We start from the raw sequence: 22,250 nt of genomic DNA, 5'->3' as shown, positions 1-22,250 counted from the left end.
TCTTTTATTTATTTTATTTCTTTTTATTTCTTTTATTTTATTTCTTTTATTTCTCTGCACAGTGGATTCATCTTTATGCTTTAACCTTTAAGATAATATCTGCAACTGTTTACACTAAACAGTACATGATGAAAACTGGCCTTAAAAATATATATTATAAAATATTATATATTATATATTATATATAATAATAAAATAATAAACTTATTTTATATATTATTAAATACATTACATATAACAATAAATGATAAGGAATAAAGACATAAATAATATATAGTATTTCAATGAATATAGACCTAAAGGAAAAATTCTGGTTTTGTCCAGTAGATAAGAGTAGGTATTTTGAGAAACATGAGATTTTAGTAAATTCCTGATATTACATAAAGCTAAAAATAAATTTTAGGGACGCCTGGGTGGCGCAGTCGGTTGAGCATCCGACTTCAGCCAGGTCACGATCTCACGGTCTGGGAGTTCGAGCCCCGCGTCGGGCTCTAGGCTGATGATGGCTCAGAGCCTGGAGCCTGTTTCTGATTCTGTGTCTCCCTCTCTCTCTGCCCCTCCCCGTTCATGCTCTGTCTCTCTCTGTCCCAAAAATAAAAATAAACGTTGAAAAAAAAATTTTAAAAAGCTAAAAATAAATTTTAACATCTGTGTTCAATGGTCTTTTCCTTTTTAGGACATGTAAAGAACTACAGATTTAGATGTAGATATGGAGATAGTGTGACAAAGGGGTGTCTGGGTGGTTCAGTTGGGTTAAATACCCAGCTCTTGATTTTGGCTCAGGTCATGATCTCACTGTCATGAGATTGAGCCCTGCTTTGAGCTACACACTGGTGCATGGAGCCTGCTTAATATTCTCTCCTTCTCTTTCTCTGTGTGTCTTCTCTCTCTCTCTCTCTCTCTCTCTCTCCTTTAGCCACCCCCTGCTTGTGCACACATGCTCTCTCTCTCTCTCAAAAAAAAAAAAAAAAAAGAAAGAAAGAAAGAAAGAAAGAAATGGTGAGACATACATTTATATTCTTTCTTAAGATATATAGATATATTCATCCATGTATCTATATATCTTATAGGAGCTGCTTTTATTAAAGATGAGGATTGTATGGTTAACTTTAAAATAGCGTTTTCTACTTTTGATGACATAATCTTCCATGCATAGAACTAGTGTGGCTTTAATTAGAAAATTTTTAAAACGTTAAAAAATTAAAAAAAAAAAATAAAGGGCGGGGGAGGTGCCTGGTTGGCTCAGTCAGTTAAGTGTCTGACTTCAGCTCAGGTCATGATCTCATCGTTTGTGAGTTCAAGCCCCACGTTGGGCTCTGTGCTGACAGCTCAGAGCCTGGAACCTGCTTCGAATTCTGGATCTTCTTCTCTCTCTGCCCCTCCCCTGCTTAAGCTCTGTCTCTGTCTCAAAAATAAATAAAAACGTTAAAAAATTAAAAAAAAAAGAAAATTTTTGCACAACTTCATTGCTCAGGAAATGAAGTGACATGAGGGACCTATTCAGTAACATAACACTAAATAACAGACAACTGAAACAAAGTGAACACCCTTAGAATAATCAATATTTTTTAACTGAACAGCAATAACAAGAAAAAATTGCCAAAAGTCCTTCTCTAAAGATAGAAAAATCTACCTAATAGCATCCCTCCATTTTTCTGAGAAATTTAATACTCCCAATAGTGAAGTAAGAAGTATTTTCTTTTGGCTAGAAGCCTAAAAAAATGTATTCCACAAAATAGATTCAGGTAATTTTTATTTTTAATTTCTCCAGTTGTGCAGCCTTTCCATCAGTATTCTGGTTGTTTTTTCAAATTCTTCTCATATTGGTCTTGCTTTTTGAGATGAAAAAATTTGTGAAGCCTGAAACAGATGCGGTTCATTAGCACTGAATTTGTTTTGTTTAGAAATGTTATCTATGCTCTTATCTGAGAGAGAAGAGAACCCAAACACTATATATGTAGCAATATACAGTTCTTGTTTTAGAGAGTACAACTGAAGTAGCAGTCCTAACCTAGACATACAAATAGCCCTGGTGTATTTTCAATGCTTTTGATGTTTATAACTAATTTATTATTACATTTTTTAATTAACCTTATTTTTAAGCGACTCAATTTTATATAGCATCTGTTTCATACACCTTTAATTGAAAACTATATGTGCTTTTGTAACTGACCTAATGTGAGTTTATTCCCCAGTGAGCCCCAGATAGAAACTATACCAGGTGAAGTTGTCACACAAGGTAGGCTTTGTCTGCAGCAAATGAAGACATCACAGGGAATAACTTCCAAAGCCGTGACTCCAAGCAAGAGGTAGTGGGTGCCTTTTATTTAAGGTTAGGATGAATATTTAGATAGGGGAACCTTGTCATCACATATAGAGGCAGGTGTAAGATTGCACAGCAGCTTTAATTAACATGTCCGTATATATATTGTATGTTATGTAAATGAGGCTTGTGCTCCCCTTTGGATGGAGATTTTAGTATTAAAATCAGGTAAAGGTAATAGATGGCCATTCCAGAGGTCACTCCATGGTCCATCTGGGCAGGTGTGAGTCCAGGGTTTAGCTCAAACTGGTCTGAGTGGTCTGGGACACCAGGGCTCCTCCAGACAGTTGTTATTGATTGAGGGGTAGTTTTGGTTTCCATCACTGAGATGTTATGCCCTTAGGGTCTTTTGCTTAAGTTAAGAGATAAGCTGGAAAGAAGAATTTAAGAAAAAATGTGGGACAAAGTTTGGTGACTATAAGCAGGAAGTTGTTAAAGATCAGGTCTTGGAGTCCAGCTGGTGACACTTTTTTTTAATTTAGAAAACAAATATTTAGAACCAAAAAAAATGAAATTTCATGTCATCCAATTAGATATCACTTCCTCCCAAAGATATGCCCTAAGTGCTGTGTGTTCTTGTAGTCCTTTTTCTGTGTGTTTCCATGAGTAACTAAAATGCCGTTTATGTTCATAAATGTCATCATGCTATACACAACTATTGTTACTCTGCCTCCCTTTAAGTGGTAATAACACTAATTACACATTTAGTGTGTTATCTTAAAAAAAAAATAGAACTACATGGTATTGAAATTAAGATGTTCTGATGTTGCAAAATGCAGGAAAAGCAAGGCCTAAGGAAAGGATTCTGGAGATTCAGAGCTCCAGGGACCCCGCCCTGGAGGCTGGGTCTGGGTAATTGCCCCAAGCAGTGAGGAATAATACCTATCCCTAAAAGAACAGTTCTTGCTATGGAGATCAGACATCAGGGGAAGAAGATGAGACCCATACCTTTTTCTTGAGTTTATTCAATGAAGGCTGTCTTTATACAGGGCCCATTGATTTGAAAGCCTTTTACAAAGTTGTAGGCACTGACTTCTTATCTTTTGTTTTTGCTAATTTTGCTTACTTTTCTGTTAATGCCAAAAAATGTCAAGGAAACAGTCTCAACCAATAAGCACAGGATGATAAAATGTACTCTTCTTTCTTCCCAGCCCTCTTTCCTTCCATTTGAGAACATTATTCCATAATTTCTACAAGATTCACTTGAGTTGATAGCGAGTCCTGAGTATTCATACAATTAAATGAATACCTTTAATTCAAACCATTTAAATTCAAACCATTTCTGATTAAGTAATACACTCTATTTTAAACATGATATTTTTTAATTAAATTATCACAAATTCAGTTAGGATAACTTAAAGAAAAGAGAGTAAAAGGACTAAAGATGATGAAGAAGACACTAGCTGCCTCCATAGGCTATAGGTTTAACTGACAAGGCAAAAAGTTAATCAATTGCTCCCACGGGGCTCTCCAATCAGATGAGGGGCCACCAAATGTAGGTGTGCCAAATGGGTGGGGGGGCCAGCAGCACAGTGGTGAGAGAATCCACTGAAGGCAGAACAAAAGAGATAGATGTTTACTGAATACACTGCAAGTGTGCAGCAAGCTGGATGGCAAAGGACAGACTGTCAGCGACAAGGAAGTGGTGAGAGTGTTGTAGGATTTCTTCTTACCTCAATACCCAGGATTTGTTGTCTAGCAGCTTCAAAGAAGGAAGAGGTGGACACAAAATGAGCAGCAGGCAAAAGTTTATTAGAATCAGAAAAGAAGAATACTAGGAAAGCTCTCTTTACAGAGAGGGGACATTCGAAAGTGAATGCCCTAAGACTATACACAAGGGTCCTTTCGAAGGTTCTGGCCAGCCCTTCCCCTCCCCTTCCCCCTCGACCCTTCTCAGGTTCTACCCTTATTGGCTTGATAACTCTAGGTGCTGGGTTGTCCATTCCTTATTGGCTTATTGCCGTTGTATGAGGGGTGGCCTGTGGCCATACTTAGGTCTTTTGTCAAATTCATGAGGGAAACCTGAGGGGGCATAGGTGGGGTCTGTTACATTCTTAAGAGGAACCTTACACCTGAGGGGGTTTGCTGTGGTCAGACACTCCCAGCATTGTTCCAAAATAGGTATTTTCCTCCACCCAAGGACCTCGGGTCCTAATCTTTCCCACTCTGCCTACTGAATCCTATCTTCCCCTATCATAAGGGGCCACAGTTATAGGGCAGAGGGAGGGAGTATGGGGAGATATGGAATTTTCCCTTTTTTGGTAATCTTAGAAACTGTGCCTGGTTAATTGATCAGTTAGGGCCTATGGCTGTTTCAAGGTGGGTTGCTTAATGCACCTATTTGCAGTCAGCCCCGTGGTCACTGGGACCCCTTTTGCCTTGCTCAAGTTTCCATCGCCCAAGCCTGTGGCCTAAAAGCAGCCTCTACAGCTTCCAGGAATGCAATGATGAATTTCAAACACTCTTTCCCATTCATCATATGCTATGGGAAATTATCCAGTAGTGATTCAATGTGAATATTCCACTAGGGGACATATCAGATGAGTTCTGAAACATATAAGCATTCTGAGAATATTTAGCAGAATAAAATCCCAAATTATCACTGCACATAAACACAATTCTTCATGTTGAGACAGGGAAACTGAAGGGACCCCACGAAGAAAGCTCTTTTTTCTTTGATCCTTTTCCTGCTTCTGATCTTGCTAGGATCTGTATCCCCCTGCCTAACACATGCCTTATAGAACAGATAATGTATGTCCTCCTTGTAAAGGTCAAGGAGTTAAGGATTTTTTTGGTGTCTTCCAGAACAAGAGACAACATCTAAGAAGTGACCCAACAGAGTCCTCACAAAGGTTTTCTAAGACCAGCTCATCAAGATCCCTGGTTCCAGGGCATAAGTGACTTATGGAGAACATCTAAACACTTGTGTTTGTTCCTGGATTACTGAAAAGACACAAGCACCAGACCACAATCCTCGATAAAAACCCCAGGCCCCAAGCAAACATTAAGACTCACTCTCCTTTCCTTTCCTAGTCTCCTGGACAATTTGTATCTACACCCTCACTCTGCCTTTAATAAATTCTGCTCTCACTTCCTCTCAGCTTGCATTTGATTTCTATCCTGAATGAAGCCAGAGACCCTCTTGGCTGGTCCCACAGGACCCCATCGCGTTGCCGAACCCAGCCAGCCTGCATCAATGTCTTTAAAACATTCTCTTCGGGGCGCCTGGATGGCTCAGTCGGTTGAGCATCCGACTTCAGCTCAGGTCATGATCTTGTGGTTCGTGGATTCAAGCCCTGCGTTGGACTCTGTGCTGACAGCTCGGAACCTGGAGCCTGCTTCAGATTCTGTGCCTCCCTCTCTCTCTGCCCCAACCCACTCACTCGCTTTCTGTCTCTGTCTCTCTCAAAAATACATAAGCATTAAAAAAAAAAAAAACATTCTCTTCAAATATGTATGTTTGTCTTTCTATGATAAAATAATTTGTTTTGCTATTTACCTCATGCTACAATATTTTGCTGTCTGTGGTAAATTATAAGTTCTCCTTTCAAATGTACAAGTCTGGAGTCACAGCAAGAGCAAGCTATACCTTACTGAGCTCTTTGAAGACATAGAAAGCTTTGAAATGAAAAAAAGATGTCTAGAGAAATGTCCTGATAAAGCAACAATGAAAAGGTCATGCCATTTTTCATGCAGCATTTGTCTTATTTAATAAGAGCTGTATACCAAAATTAGTTTCAATTACTGATAATTAGAAACATTATATTTAAAGAGGAAATCAGAATTACCTTAACACTAGATTAATCACACTGGTGTAAATTTTTTATCAAAATGACATCCCTTTGATACTAGCATTCAGATTTATTCTCAAAGCGTTTTAACTTTTCCTAAAGATCAAGGGCATAGAGTTTCGCGGTTTCTATTTTATTGTAACTTGAGGCCAGTTTTTAACTATTATTACTTTAAGAATCATGGCTTATGTCTGCAGGCTGGAATAAGAACAGATCATAACCATACCAGAACGCCAATTTAAATGAATACATGCAGAATATAAGCATAGAGCTTACCATAAAAATAGTAGGGTATTTATTGAAATATGTCAACCCATTTCTTTCAAGGATAAAATACCTAAATTTTAAGTTGTATGACAGAGAAAAACAGAATGGAAAAGCCATCACCTGTTTCCCATTGAACCTCCTTGCAAGAGTTAATTTAAATATCATAATGTGCAGCTGAAAGACAGCTAACATGGCAATGACATTCTTATTTCTGCTGAGGACTTATTTTGAGGAATATTGCCGCCAACCTAAAACAACTTCAAACAATCAATCAGAGAAAATAGCAATCTTCAACATACAGCTAGATTAAAATCTCAGCAATGTTATTTATTGATCGCTTCACAAAGGTAGGCTACTTAATTTCTTTTAATTTGCAGTTTTTCATCTGTAAAACAGGAAAAATCATTTGCTTTTTAGGGCTATTGTGATGTATAAATAAGGCTGTTGCATCTCTGTAAATGTGATATCTTTTCATCAATCTTGTCACTAGAGAATTCTGGAAATTTCTAAGCCTTGGGTCAAGGCTTCCATGTCCTTTAATACCTACAAATATACTTTGAGTGGCCCTAACACAAACTATTGAATAATAAGAAAACTTAAACATTTTACAAGTGCGTTGAATATACTGATAGATGCTGAGATTGGAGCAAAAGAGGAGTTTCAATATGAAACCATCTGGAGAAGTGAAAAAGTTTATGTTAAAAATATTGAACATCCTCTGGCTAAATGGTAGAGGTTTTATTTTATTTTATTTTTTAATGTTTATTTATTTGAGAGAGAGAGTGTGTGAGAGGGGGAGGAACAGAGAGAGAGGGAGACACAGAATCTGAAGCAGGCTCCAGGCTCTGAGCTGTCAGCAGAGAGTCCAATGAGGGGCTCCAACTCAAGAACCATGAGATCATGACCTGAGTCGAAGTCGGATGCTTAACTGACTGAGCCACCCAGGAGCCCTGATAGAGGTTTTATTTTAAAGATTTTATTTTTAAGTAATCTCTACACCCAACGTTGGGTAGAACTCACAACCCCAAGATCAAGAGTTCCATGCTCTACCCACTGAGCCAGCCAGGTTCCCCCATGAGGTAAGTTTTATTTTAGAAGGTAACCTAAATATAAAATGACCCTATTTTCATGTTTATAGAAAGATGGGGATTCTATTAGAAGAAATTGATTTCCTAATGTTACTTTTTATTAATTGATTTAACTAATTAATTATTTCTACTTAATGTGTATGTATATTTTCTCATCAAAAAAGATAAAGAATAAGAGCTTAAAATATTTATTATATAGTTAAACTTGTGTGATACATAAATATATTATTATATACTATTATTTTTTAATAAAATTAGAGATTCTTTACACTATTATGAGCTTCAGATATTTCTTTACCTGTCCTCATCAATTGGCTTTCAATTGTTTTACAGATTTGATAGACATACATACACACACATCTATATCTAAATTTCTTTATCTCTCATTTTATCACCTATGTAATCATTAATTTATAAAATAAAAAACAAAGTTCTTAGTCATCTTAAAAAAATGAAAACTCTTCAGTATAAAATTTAACCTTGAAAGGTATTTTTTCTCTAGTGAACAAATGGCTTACAATACTCAAATATTATGCTGTTCTTATCCATTAGTCTCAAAAACATCTCAACCAAGGACAGACTTCAAGGGAGTTCTAACCTTTCAGTAATGCATGGCTCAGGTTATGAGTTCAATAGCATCATAAATACACCAGATTACAATAAAAAGCATGTAAAAAAACCTTATGACATTCATGTGGCTGTCTCATGAATTTATAATGTGTCAGAATATATGCTAAGTGAATTATTAAAATAAAGTACTTTTCAATGTATTGAGAGCACTTACTCGAACAGAAGAAAAAAAAAGTGTCCTTGCTAGAGAACTGTATGAGAATACATAAACTTAGTAGTATATGTATCCCATAAAATGATGCATGATGAGATTTAACCAACACTCAAAAAAAGAATGAAATAATTCACACAAGATTAACATTGACTATAAAATATTACAAAATATTTTATAAATGTATAAAAGTACATTGCAGAATTAAATGTAAAATATATTAACTTTATGTTATCTAAAATATAGTCAGTTCTTTAGTCAATATTTTATTTCTCACTGAGGCTTTTATATCTTCCAGATAGTTTACTAGTTTCCAAGAAAGAGAGGGAAAAAATAGTGGATCTTCTATTCAAGATGTAAGAGTGTCATGATAGCACAGAGATGTGGAAAAAAAAAAAAAGTAGTGTGATGAAAAGTGAAAAGGCTGATATATGCACAGGACATTACCTATTTACAGTGATTGCTATAATCACTGATAGAGAAAGGTGTACTTAAATATGTGAGGAAGAGTCAGGGGGCTTTTTCATAGGCTGAGTTCTTCACACTGGATGGCCAAGCTGACAAAACAGAAAAAAAAGTGTTTGCAAAGGTATTGGGTAACTGAAGTAGTTCAGTGTTACCGGATCAAAAAGTGTGTGTGTATGTGTGTGTGTGTGTGTGTGTGTGTGTGTTTATATGGGCACATGTGTATAAGATGTGGAAGGAAGAAAAATAAGAGCTCTGACTGAATTGGTAGGCAATAAGGATAACAAAGAGTTTTTATGTGTGAATGACTTTAGAAACCATCTTATGGAAATCTAGGGGGCTACTGTACGTTTGAGACCACAGATCAACACGTTCAGAATTGTATTACAAATAGATACCTTCAGAAGCAGTGACAAGGTTGGACTGTAGGATAACAAGGTTTGAATAAGGAGAGAGAAAACATGTGGAGACTATTGAGGCAGACAGAAGACATGTGCTTAAATAATATTGACAATCGTTTAGATAAAGAGAAGAGTACTGACCTGAAATAAGGCACAAGTAATAAGGATTGGTGATTGGGTCTGGGGAATCAAAGAGAAAAGATATCTTCAGTAAATCAGTTTCCTGACTAAGGTGAATGAAAAGATAGTGAGTCCATTCACTAAGTTTGAGAACATAGGAAAGATAATTTATTTGGAAAACAGCTGCATTTGTGATGCAGATAGGGACATCACTAAAAATGTCCAGGAACAACTATTATGTTATATATATATATATATATATTTATATATATATATATATATATGTATATATATATATAAATATATATGTATATATACATATATATATATAATGCATTTGTATACATGTCCAGGAGTTGAAAAGAATTCTGAAACAGAAAGATGGATTGCTGATATAAAGTATAGATTTACAATATAGATGAGAATTAAATGCTTTACATGGATGAGGGGTGTCTGGATGGCTCAGTCAGTTAAGCATCTGACTTCAGCTCAGGTGATGATCTCACAGTTTTGGTGAGTTTGAGCCCTGCATTGGTCTCTGTGCTGACAGCTTGGACCTTGGAGCCTGCTTCGGATTCTGTGTCTCCCTCTCTCTCTGCCTCTCCCTTGCCCATGCTCTGTCTCTCTCTCAAAAATAAATAAACATTAAAAAAAATTTTAAATGCTCTACATGGATGAAATTTTCTAGAGGGAGTGTATAGAAAATAGAAGATGGTCCACCAGGGAAAACCAAAATTTAGGAGTTAAGAGAAGAAAGATCAAGCCACAAGACATCCTGACAATAACTAGCCATTAAAGTTGGAAATGATCTAGGAAATCAGGGATTTATTGAAAAAATTATATAAGGAGGAGAGATTTAAATTTTTTTAATGTTTATTTATTTTTTAGAGAGAGACAGAGAGAGAGAGAGAGAGACAAAGGGGGAGGGACAGAGAGAGAGGGAGACACAGAATCTGAAGCAGGCTCCAGGCTCTGAGCTGTCAGCACAGAGTCCAACCCAGGCTTAAACTCACGAGCCTTGATGTCATCATGACCTCAGCTGACATCAGATGCTTAACTGACTGAGCCACCCAGGTGCCCTTCCTTTTTAATTTTTTTTTTAATATTTAGGAAAGAGAAATCTAAAAGATGCATCAGTCAATACAATTGAGCAGAGAGAATGATTTAACAGGGTCAGGCATAAATGGAAAGTGAGCCTTCTCCTCTTTATTTAACATTTTTGGTAAACAGACTATAGAATACAAAGTAAATTTAACTTAAATCTACAAGACAGAAAACATAAACTAAAAGTTTTAGTCATAGAATTTGTAATTTTATAAATTCTGAAAATTCTATATACTGACAGATCATATTAAACTGGAAATACAGTCTTGATTCAGTGCTTGGTGGAGTCGAGAAACATTGGGTATCTACAGTGTGCACAAAAGAGAGAGAGCAGTAAAAATCTTTTTTTATCCTAGAAATACAGAGGATGATAGGTATTTAAAAAATCATCTTTTGGGGCACCTGAGTGGCTTATTCGGTTAAGTGTCCAACTTCGGCTCAGGTCATTATCTTGCGGTTCATGGGTTTGAGCCCTGTGTAGGGCTCTGTGCTGACAGCTTGGAGCCTGGAGTCTGCTTCAGATTCTGTGTCCCGTCTCTCTGATCCTCCTCCACTCGTGTTCTGTCTCTCTTTGTCTCTCAAAAATGAAAAAAAATGAAAAAAAAAAACATCTTTTGATTTCCCGGATAATATCTCTTATTGCAAATAAAGATATTTTTGCTAATTCTCTGCTTGTTTCTCCCCTCCCTTTTAATTTGTGGCACCATTTCTACAGTCTCAATTCTACCACACAAATTATTTTTATTAACATAATTCTGTAATGAGAATTTGTGCATTATAAATAATTCAAAAACTATAGAATGAATGAATAGCTTTGAGTATTTTTATAGAAGCTTAATAATACCCTTTTATGACATCTAGATACATTTGGGAAATTATCTTATAACGTTAAAATCCACTGTCTTCCCACTGTGGGTACACAGTATAGATCTGAAATACATATATGAGAGTTCTGGAATACCAGCAAAACGTCTCATAAGGAGATCCTTGGTGGGATTGCCCCTACTGGACAGTTGGCTGCTGAGAATGTTGTTGCTGAATAAAGGACAATCCCCACCTTTCTAGAAATTCTGTTGCTGGCAGGTACAGGCCATGGGATTGACATTATGAAATGCCCCAAACTCAAAGACTAGTTTCAGCTGCAGAGAAGCCTGATTCAGCATAGCTCCTAAGTTATCAAACCATGATGCTCACAGCAATTTTCTAAGATCACTTCTCTGGTGTAAAGTCCTTGACATTTAATTATCATCTCATTTGCTGCCTATTTTTCAATCTCTGTAAAATTTCAATCCCGTAGATTCCTGTCTACACCTCCCTTATTTTGACTATTTGTTGACTTTACAAAAATCTTTTGTGGGCCAAAAGAAAATAGCTCAACTGAAGTTTAAATTTATAAAAGACATGTGACGAAATTATTAACAACATTTAAAGAAAATCTGATGTTACCCCCTTTCCTCTTGGACTAGAATGGGTCTGGTAAAGGTTTTCTAAAAGCGAAAAGACTAAGATTTTATTCCTAAAGGTGATGGGTATTAAGCAGATGACTTTATTTCTGTATAAAGCTTCCTATCTGCACACAATAAGGGGCATTATCTTATGATTATATTTTTCCCAAGGCATTCTTATTTACTACCTATTATATACCATAAGCTCTTGTAGGCCATCCAGATACAAAACAAAAAGCATTGAAGAAACTTGCTTTTTCCTAAAGGACAGACAAATAATGACTGAGGACAAAAATAATATCAAATATGAATAAATATGATAGTCATAAGTACACTAATTACTGCTCATTCCCCAAGGAAGAAGAGGAAGACATTGATGTAAATGAAGTAGCCAGGAAAGAACTCAGTGGAGATCTGAACTATGAACGCAGTATAAAAATATAAAGCCAGTTAAAAATAATAGAAATAGAAAAAACTGAGGCAGGCCAGATATTTGTGTTTGCAGAACAACAGCTAAAAATGTGTAGGAGCTAGGTGACAAGGAGCAGAAGCCAGACAAGTGTAAGGGACAACAAGATCATGTATTGCTCTGAAGTTTAGGGCAAGAATTTTGGATTTGATCCTCCTAAAATGAGAAGGCCTTCAAGGGGTTTCTTCATGAAAGACTGGGATTTTACTGATCTTTATATTTCAATCAATTTTACTGAGGTGTATTTTATACACAACAAAATTCATATATTTTAAATTTAATAATCAATAGGTTTTGACAAATGTAACCATCACCATAATCATGTTTTCTGTCATGATTTAACATTTTAAGATCACTGGCTCATGAGGGAGAGTGGATATATAAAAACAAAAGTGCAAGACATTAGACTGTTTTGAGAAATATTATAGTAATTTACTGCAAATAGTCATGATGGGATGAGATGTAACAGTGAGAACTGTAGATGTTCTCAAGATTTATTTTGTAGATAAAACTGGCAACTTCTACAAATTGATTAGATTTGAGTAAGTGAGGAAAAGGGAAAATCAAACAATGGCTCTGTGGCATCAGTACAGATTGACTAATCAATATCCACTGAAACTCCTTTCTACAGTCTTCCTACTGGATAGGAAGCTGAAGTACATTTCCCAGTGTTCCTCCATCTGACCTATGTTCTGCCAGTCAGGATCACTGAACATACTACAGGAGAATCATACTGCAGTCTGATCAACATGAGGTGGCGACCATGACAAGGAAGACCACAGTTATGTGGTCTTGACACCACAGTTATGTGTGATCATGGGCTGATTAGTCATTAGTCCATCGAGATGTCCCATTTGAGAGAGATGAAGGATTGGATTCAAGAATTCCATGGCCCTGAAGTAAGAACCAGATGCCAGGTATAGTTCCGTTTTAGAAACCCCCACGTTGAAATGGGCCCGGACCGAGAAGAGGTACACGTTCAAGCAAGGATTGCTGGTTTCTCGAGGCTAGCTGATTAAGCTCTTTCGGATAGTTGAGATCCATAGAGAACTGCTCTAGAACAGGATAAATGCACGACCAAACACTATATGTCTTATGTAATATATATAGATTATAGTACCTGCCTAATATTCATGGGGACTAGCGATTAATGCACGATATACATAGTATGGTTTATGTAATATATATAGATTATAGTACCTGCCTAATATTCATGGGGACTAGCGATTAATGCACGATATACATAGTATGGTTTATGTAATATGGGTACGTGTTGTCTGTGGGTGTGTTAGTAGTTAATAGGTTAATTTTACATTGTAAGTTTTGAGTTGTGGTGATAGGGGGTTTTTACTTGGTTTATTTTGTGGGAAATAAGGACATACTGGGCAAGCACAGTACGGGTATATGCAATATATGAATTATGAAAGTTGTGGGGTTGGTTTCTGGTATTAGCAAGGAATAGTTTAAGAAAGAATTTCAGCTTTGGGTGCTGATAGTGGGGCTGTTGCTTCTTCCTTGAAGTCTTAGGGAGGGTGTGTATTCTCCTTTTTTGGCTTACAAGACCAAGGTATTTATATACTACAAAGACTCTTCATTTGAGGAGACGGTTTTCAATAATGCCTGAAATGGGTATTAGGACTAAAAGGGTTGAAAAGTATAAGATGGAGGCTAGTTGGCCGATGGTGATGAAGGGGTATTCTATGGGTTGGCCGCCAATTCATGTTAGGGTTAGGAGGTCTGCTACTAGGAGTCAGAATAAGCATTGGCTTAGAGGTCGGAATATTATTCCGCGTTGTTTGGAGGTGTGGAGGATTGGAATGATTGCTAGGACTAGGATGGAGAGTACTAGGGCTAGGACCCCTCCTAGTTTGTTAGGGATAGATCGGAGAATTGCGTATGCGAATAGGAAATATCATTCGGGCTTGATTAAACCATACTATGTATATCGTGCATTAATCGCTAGCCCCCATGAATATTAGGCAGGTACTATAATCTATATATATTACATAAACCATACTATGTATATCGTGCATTAATCGCTAGTCCCCATGAATATTAGGCAGGTACTATAATCTATATATATTACATAAGACATATAGTGTTTGGTCGTGCATTTATCCTGTTCTAGAGCAGTTCTCTATGGATCTCAACTATCCGAAAGAGCTTAATCAGCTAGCCTCGAGAAACCAGCAATCCTTGCTTGAACGTGTACCTCTTCTCGGTCCGGGCCCATTTCAACGTGGGGGTTTCTAAAACGGAACTATACCTGGCATCTGGTTCTTACTTCAGGGCCATGGAATTCTTGAATCCAATCCTTCATCTCTCTCAAATGGGACATCTCGATGGACTAATGACTAATCAGCCCATGATCACACATAACTGTGGTGTCATGCATTTGGTATCTTTTAATTTTAGGGGGTCGAACTTGCTATGACTCAGCTATGACCTAAAGGTCCTGACTCAGTCAAATATATTGTAGCTGGGCTTATTCTCTATGCGGGGTCTCCACACGCACAAACAGTCAAGGTGCTATTCAGTCAATGGTCACAGGACATATACCTAAATTCCTAATGTTCCACAGGACACGGCATGCGCGCACCCACGTATACGCGTACACGTATACACGTATACACGTATACACGTACACACGTACACACGTACACACGTATACACGTATACACGTACACACGTACACACGTACACACGTACACACGTACACAGGTCTGTAATGGAGAAATCATTTTCCTTGGGGGAGCTGTAATTGAGGTCTTCTTCTCTAGACCTTTCGCATCATAGGGCTTTCTGTTAGAAAAAACCTGGGCTGCAAGTGTTCATCAGTAGAGGAATAAATAAAGAGGGTGTGGTACACACACACACACACACACACACACACACACACACACTGGAATAGTACTCAGCCATACAAAAGAATGAAATCTTGCCATTTTGACAATATGGATGGATCTTAAAGGTATCATGCTAGGTGAAATAAGACAAACAGAGCAAGATAAATACCATATGACTTCACGTATATGTGAAATCAACAAAACAAAACAAAACAACAACAAACACCAAATATGTTTTTAACTATAGAGGAAAAACTGGTGGTTACCAGAAAGGTGGGTGGAAAGATGGTAAGATAGGTAAAGGTAATTAAGAGGTACAAACTTCCAGTAAACCAAATAAGTCACAGAGATGAAAAGTACAGCATAGGGAATATAGTCAATGATACTGTCATAATAGTCAATGGTGACAGATGGTGACTACACTTACATGGTGAGCACTGACTAATGTATAGGATTTTTGAACGACTATGTTGTACACCTGAAACTAATGTAACGTATGTCAACTGTACTTCAATAATAAATTTAAAAAATAAAAATAAAATATTTGAAAAAAAAAAAAGACGGGTCATTTTCTAGGCTGTGTGGTTCCAAACTGTATAGTATCCATGCTTGAGTCCCTGATTTTTCCAGAAATCTTGAAGCTCCCTAACGTTCTCCATAAATCTCATTCTGCTTAAGCTAGATAGAGTGAATTCTGTTATGGGAGATGGAGTGGAAACGAAGACATTAAATAATATAGAAATAATACAGATTGTATGCAAGATTGGGTGATAGAATAAATTTTTTGCCAAATGCTTGATCTTACCCTGTGTCCACATTTTTTTTTTACCATGAAACTTTCCAGTTTCTTCCAAAAACAATGGAATGTATTCTATCTTTCAGATTTGGCTTGACCATGTGTCTTGTTTTGGCTCATTGGGTACTGGTAGACATGAAAAAGCAGGGGGCGCCTGGGTGGCGCAGTCGGTTAAGCGTCCGACTTCAGCCAGGTCACAATCTCGCGGTCCGTGAGTTCAAGCCCCGCGTCAGGCTCTGGGCTGATGGCTCAGAGCCTGGAGCCTGTTTCCGATTCTGTGTCTCCCTCTCTCTCTGCCCCTCCCCCATTCATGCTCTGTCTCTCTCTGTCCCAAAAATAAATAAACGTTGAAAAAACAACAAAAAAAAAATTAAAAAAAAAAATGAAAAAGCAGGACCTTAATACATTTTGATGCAAATAAGGCTTGGTCTCTTGCACTTCTAATATATCATAAAAAGTGGCTTCTAGAGGCTAGACTTCAAATTCTGGAGTAAGTCCCTTGAGCTGATCAATCCATCATTCTGCATAAGAAGCATGGTCACTTCACATGCCATAGCTTGAAGTGTTCTTCACTGGCGATTTAATCCACAGATCCATGAAACTGGGTGTTTGTGTGTTTGTTTGTTTTTAAGTAATCTTCACACCCAACGTGGAGTCCCATGCAGGGCTTGTACTCATAACCCTCAGATCAAGACCTGAGCTGAGATCAAGAGTCAGATGCTTAATCCACGGAACGCCCAGTGGCCCCCAAATAACTATTGTTTTAAGCCACTGAATTTGGGTACTATTAATGGTGATAGATAGATAGCTCATATTATATTTAGTTGCAAACTACATATATAATCAGCCATTTAATATAATTATTCAGGTATTTTTATTAACTTGCTTACTCAGTTAACAAATATTTATCAAATGTCAAGTACTAAAATGAGCAGTGAAATAGTGACCCAGAGAGCTAACGTGCCTGCTGTCGTGAGGCAGCAGTGAGTGAGATAAATTATTAAATAAATAATAAAAAAGTTCTTAAATTAACTACTCTTCAAGAAGAAAAGTCATGGGGTCTTACCAGAGGGTACTATCTTATAGAAAGTTTTTATGGAAGGCTTTTTTTTGACAAGTGATATTTATGCTAAGAATCTATAGCTGACCTCTCTTGTTATTGAGGAGAAAGGGGTATCAAGCTACTGTCCCACCCCAGAATGAATGGAGTGCCCTGGGATAGTTTATCTGACATCCATTTCTCACTTTCCTTCCTACATGAATTGCCCATACACAGTTTCAGATTCTGTTTAGACTAAAACAACCAGCTCAGGGAATCCCAGGTGACTATTATTAGTTCAAGGATGGACATTTGACCTAAGTGAATCATTCACACTGATGGAAGGGTCTATTATTTGAGCTTTGAGGAAGGCTTCTTCCCCCTCCCCTTACCTAAAATACTCATTTGCAAGAATAAAAGAAAGAGAAGGAATTTGTAATCTGAGAAGATTAGAGAATATTTCTAAATGGTTAAGTCAGATATTCAAATTATACCTAATGTTGGACTTTCTATACTAGGTATACATTAATACTTTATATTGGTATGTGGGGGTGGAGAGACACCATGAATCTGATATTAAACTCACTCTGTATGGTATGAATTATGACTGTGAGACTGGCACCTGTATAGTCACCTTCACAATTATGTTTGCATCTGTTGTCACACTCCTATACCATCACTTGCTAGAATTTGTTTAGTTATACCATTTGAAGCTCAATGATTCAAAGCTAATTTGTTTTTTCTGTGTGAATTTTTATTCTTCACTGTCACACATATTTCCTTTGCTTTTATTTGTATCAGAGACTCTAACTGTGCTATTTTTGGCATTTGTATATTACTAGTAATTTATCATCTTATAAGTGGAGGAGTGCATTATGCAAAAGACAGAGGAAAAACCAGTAACTTATTTCTTGAACTCAGTTTGCTTGATATTATACTCTACAAGGGTGGAAACAAGGATAGAATTATTATTTATCATTTAAATAGATTGTAAATATATTGTCCTAAGAAAATCTCAGCACATAATCAAAATTCACAGTATTCTTCTCTTTATGTGTCAGTTGTAAGGATATAGCTTGAGATTTAATATCTCACTGGGCAAGAAAAATAACCATATCTCATACAGAGTTCTTCAATTTGAAGACCTTAAATCATTTAATGAGTATATATACATATATGTATATATATATATATATATATATAATATGCTTTGTTTAAATACATTGATACAATATAGTTTTAGAACAAATGATCAGAATTTTTATAAAACGGTTTAGAAAATGATGCTTACTCTGGGATATTATTATAGTATTTATAACAGTAAACATTAGAAACAACTAAATATCAAATTTAATTTCGTACCAGATAGTTACTGAAGATTATTTATCTCAGTTAGTATTTGAACATCTTGGTTACAACAGCAAACAAAAAAAGTCTCATTTCTCCAGAGTTGAGTTTATAGGAAGAAAGAAATAAACAATATAAAAGAATATGTCATAGAATATCCAGTAATGGGTTAAGTGCTCCAAAGTAAAATGAGACAGGATAATGAGTATTTTTAATATCATTTAATAAATTTCAGCTTTTTTCTATGAAAGGAACACAATCATAATAACTCTATATTTACAACTTCCAAATTTAGCAAGGAATGTATCCCCAAATTTGGTAAGAAGAATGTTATCTGGTAAGTGTTGACTGCTCCTTCATCTTCTAATGCATATGGTGCACCAGTATCAATTTCAGAAATTTCAGAAGAACAGAGAAGGTTAGCTGCAGTGAGGAATATAAAGAAGCTACAAGAATTAAATGACCTTCACAATGTTTAATTCTCAGTCTATATTTGAAGAAGGACACCAGGAATCAGTGACAGGTTTTAAATGAACATAATCAGGTGATCTAATTCTTCAACTCAAAATTATTTTAATCTAAGGCTTTTATATCACTAAAAACAAAAATTCTGAGTGGTATATTATTTGAATGCATAATGCTTTCTCTCACCTAGTATAAGACTACAGACCACACTGTAACCAGACATCTAAATGCTTCATTGGTTAAATAGATTAAGTAAACAATTTGTTTTAGGAAGTATGTATGTATTATATACATTGCTTACCTGCTAGTTTATAATACCACCTTATATTTCTGTTATATTTTGAAATAAAAGAGGTATGTATGGTAATGATACTTATTTTTAAATCAATATTTAAATTCACTCACATGTTTATAATAATAATTTAAAAAGTTGAAAACGAAAAAATACTACAAATTAGATTATTTAATATATCTAAGACAGGAATAGGGAAAATATGTCAATGGGAATATCTCAGAAGCATATTATTATTCATTTAAATTGGAAGTAAAGTACTATGGCTGTGTTAAATGTTACTCTTCTCAAGATGAACAGTAAAGTTTTATCTCCATTAATGCTTCTTTCATTCTTCTATTGTACGTACTGTTTTATTTTCTACATTTTCACTAATAAGAGATTCAACATTCTATAATTAGTGCTTTTATCAAAGTCAAAAAAGGATCCTTATTTTCTCTTTCTATCCAGAGAAATTTTACTTTCCTGCTAGACCTTTTCTGTTAATCTTAGTGTTAGTGACACCTTCCTTCCCTTGAATATTTTCTATCAAAACCCAGAATTTATCATGCTTAGTCATTATCCATTTTCATAATCTAGCCCTCCATGTTGTTCAAAATTGCTATAAAAATTGACCTTCTCTGGTACCCTTCATGGAGTTGCAACACATTATTTGCTCTTATTTTATTTTGTTTACTTTTTGTTACATAGGAAAAGATAGACATTCATTTGTGCTTTTATGTTTGTGATTTCATTTTGTTTTACATTTGGAGGCCAAAAGAAAGTACTTGAGGTCATGTATTTTTCCTGAACACTACTGAATAATGAATATGATTGATTATATTCTACAAAAAATTCCTGAGTATAATTGTTAGAAGTAAGGCCTGTAGAATCAGACTGGCATTCTGTTTTGAATTTTTAACTCATCTGAATTTAAAATGCTATGGGCACCTGGCTGGCTCAGTCCATAGGGCATGTGACTCTTGATCTCAGGGTTGTGAGTTTGAGTCCCACATTGGGTGTAGAGATTACTTAAAAATAAAATCTTTACACAAATGAGTTACTTTAAAATGCTATCCTTACTTATGCATTTATGAAATAAGGATAATTGTAATACATTCTTCATAGGATTTTTGAGAGAATTAAATAATCATTTATGCAGATCCATATAAGGACATGCTCTATATGGCAATTGTGAACTTTTGCCTTTACTTCCTCCTCTTCCTCCACATTTCTCCTGCCTTCACATCTCCTCTTCTTCTCTCCTTTCTCTTCCACCACGATCTTGTCCTCATTTTGGCTATCCTTCTCCTCATTATTATTGTCAATATCACCACTGATATAATGGATACCTCAGGATAATTAGGGATCTCATTGATTCAGCAATATGTATAAGTAACTATCAAAAGCAAAGTGTTCTACTTGATCTTAAATTTAACAAAAAAAAAAAAAGAAAGAAAGAAAGAAAAGAAAAGACACAAGATATAAAATTATCAGTGTTTAAGAAGAAGCCTAAAACATATTCCTTCATTACTTATCTGTTTAGAGACATAGAAGTAATCATTTTACCTGAAATTAATACTAGAGTTTCCCCTTTGGGGAGGGGTGCTTTCATAAGTGGCTATACTGACTTTGCTCCCAGATTCCTGAAAGGAATGGATGGCCAGATTCTTGTTGTTCAGTTCTTCCAGGATGTCTTTCCTTCTTTTTGATCTTTTACAAGTTCTGGTCCTGATCTTTGTTTCTCCAAAGAATCAACTCTGACTGTTTAGCTAAATTAAAATCCTCCTTGCCACTAAACCCCTTTCACTTTAAACAAAAGTCACACCAATCATTCATGTCTTTGTTATGAACTACCTTCTATTTTTACTGATTTGCCCTATAATTCTATAAAATCTAGGACCATATCCCCACTAGCCTGGAGAACTAGGGGTTGTATATTTCCAAAATATCAAATTGTCTTCTGTGCTTTGTAATTGTTGCTCAATTACTATTTATTACGTCATTCAGGTCACAATGACATGAGCTCATAATAAAAATTATACAAATGCACATAAAACATCCTTCTTGCAATCTTTAATGATAGGCTTGATTTTCTAACCAAGTCAGTTTTGTCTTTCATAGACTTTCAGAGGCTATTTATGTTAACTATAATGGTTAGAAATGGATTCTCTACATACAGAGTTTTGTGACTTGTTTTGGCCTTATTTTATATTTTCTGAATACTTTTATTTATTATTTACAGATATACCTATATAATATCAAATACAAAACAAAACAAAAAATCTCTCTCAAAAACACCTTGATTAAAAGTTTCTCATGCAAAGTTTAACATATACATAATTCTCTTTAGCATATATATTTTGCATATATGTCATATATTTTCAGTAGAAATGTGCCTACAATGTATAGTCATGCATGTTAAATGGTATTTGATGTGTGAAGCTATCTATATTAAAGTGACAGAGTTAATTTTTAACTCAGAGACAAAGACATTATTATAAGAGACAGGCAGAGATGTGTGATATTAGTGTCATTACATAGCAAATAGAGTAAGAAACATCACTGACTAGATAATATTATGTGAATATTCAATATTGGCAATAACATGCTCAACCTTAATGTTTTGTTGAACACCTGTGTTCTCCCTTTTTTGCTTTTTCTCAAATATTCTCAGAAATACTATTTCCTTATAAAATGTTCTCCTTTTTGCACTTCATATCTACATAAACAAATTAGAGCGAGCAAAATGTACTATAAAGAAAAAAATCACCAGGCATACTTTTGAGGGCCCAAGCTGCATGTGGAGATAAAACTAAAGAGTCTTATAGCCACATAATTAAAGTATCTATTCAGAAAACACAGAGCTGTTCTAGAAGCACACACTTACTTTAAAGGACTTTGGAGAGGTGTTCTTTTTAAAAGTTTTCCTATAAAATTTAGGGTAACTTCAGAAATTTTCTTTAGAGACTAGAAGAGAGTATCAAAAAATACATGGAGGAAAGTTTTAGTGAAAGATAATTGTAGCAAGATATTTTTCTATGGTTCTTCTTGTTTGTATTATTTTTATTTGTTTCTTCTCACTTACGCATTAACTTTTGTTTTCCGGAAGAGTGAAGAGAAGATATTAAACTGAATATAGACTTGGCAAGGGCAGCTATTACAACCACTGATTTTTAAAACATGCATGAAACTGGTATCATTGTTGCAAAGTTTTGGCAAACAACTCATA

At 35.6% G+C, this 22,250-nt stretch overlaps 1 long non-coding RNA gene across 1 annotated transcript; it reads right to left on the bottom strand.

The window, feature by feature from the left end:
• Positions 1–1,052: 1,052 nt before the first annotated feature.
• On the bottom strand, positions 1,053–14,454 carry LOC125154938 (uncharacterized). The gene is made up of 3 exons (XR_007147989.1): positions 14,187–14,454; positions 11,678–11,688; positions 1,053–1,063 (listed from the first exon to the last, which is right to left on the bottom strand). It is a non-coding gene; the product is annotated as an uncharacterized LOC125154938 (long non-coding RNA).
• Positions 14,455–22,250: the final 7,796 nt, after the last annotated feature.

This window comes from Prionailurus viverrinus, chromosome F1 (genome assembly GCF_022837055.1).
Source record: "Prionailurus viverrinus isolate Anna chromosome F1, UM_Priviv_1.0, whole genome shotgun sequence".
Taxonomy (NCBI): Eukaryota; Metazoa; Chordata; class Mammalia; order Carnivora; family Felidae; genus Prionailurus; species Prionailurus viverrinus.
The sequence above is the reverse complement of the archived record's forward strand: the minus strand, read 5'-3'. Positions and strand labels throughout refer to the sequence as shown.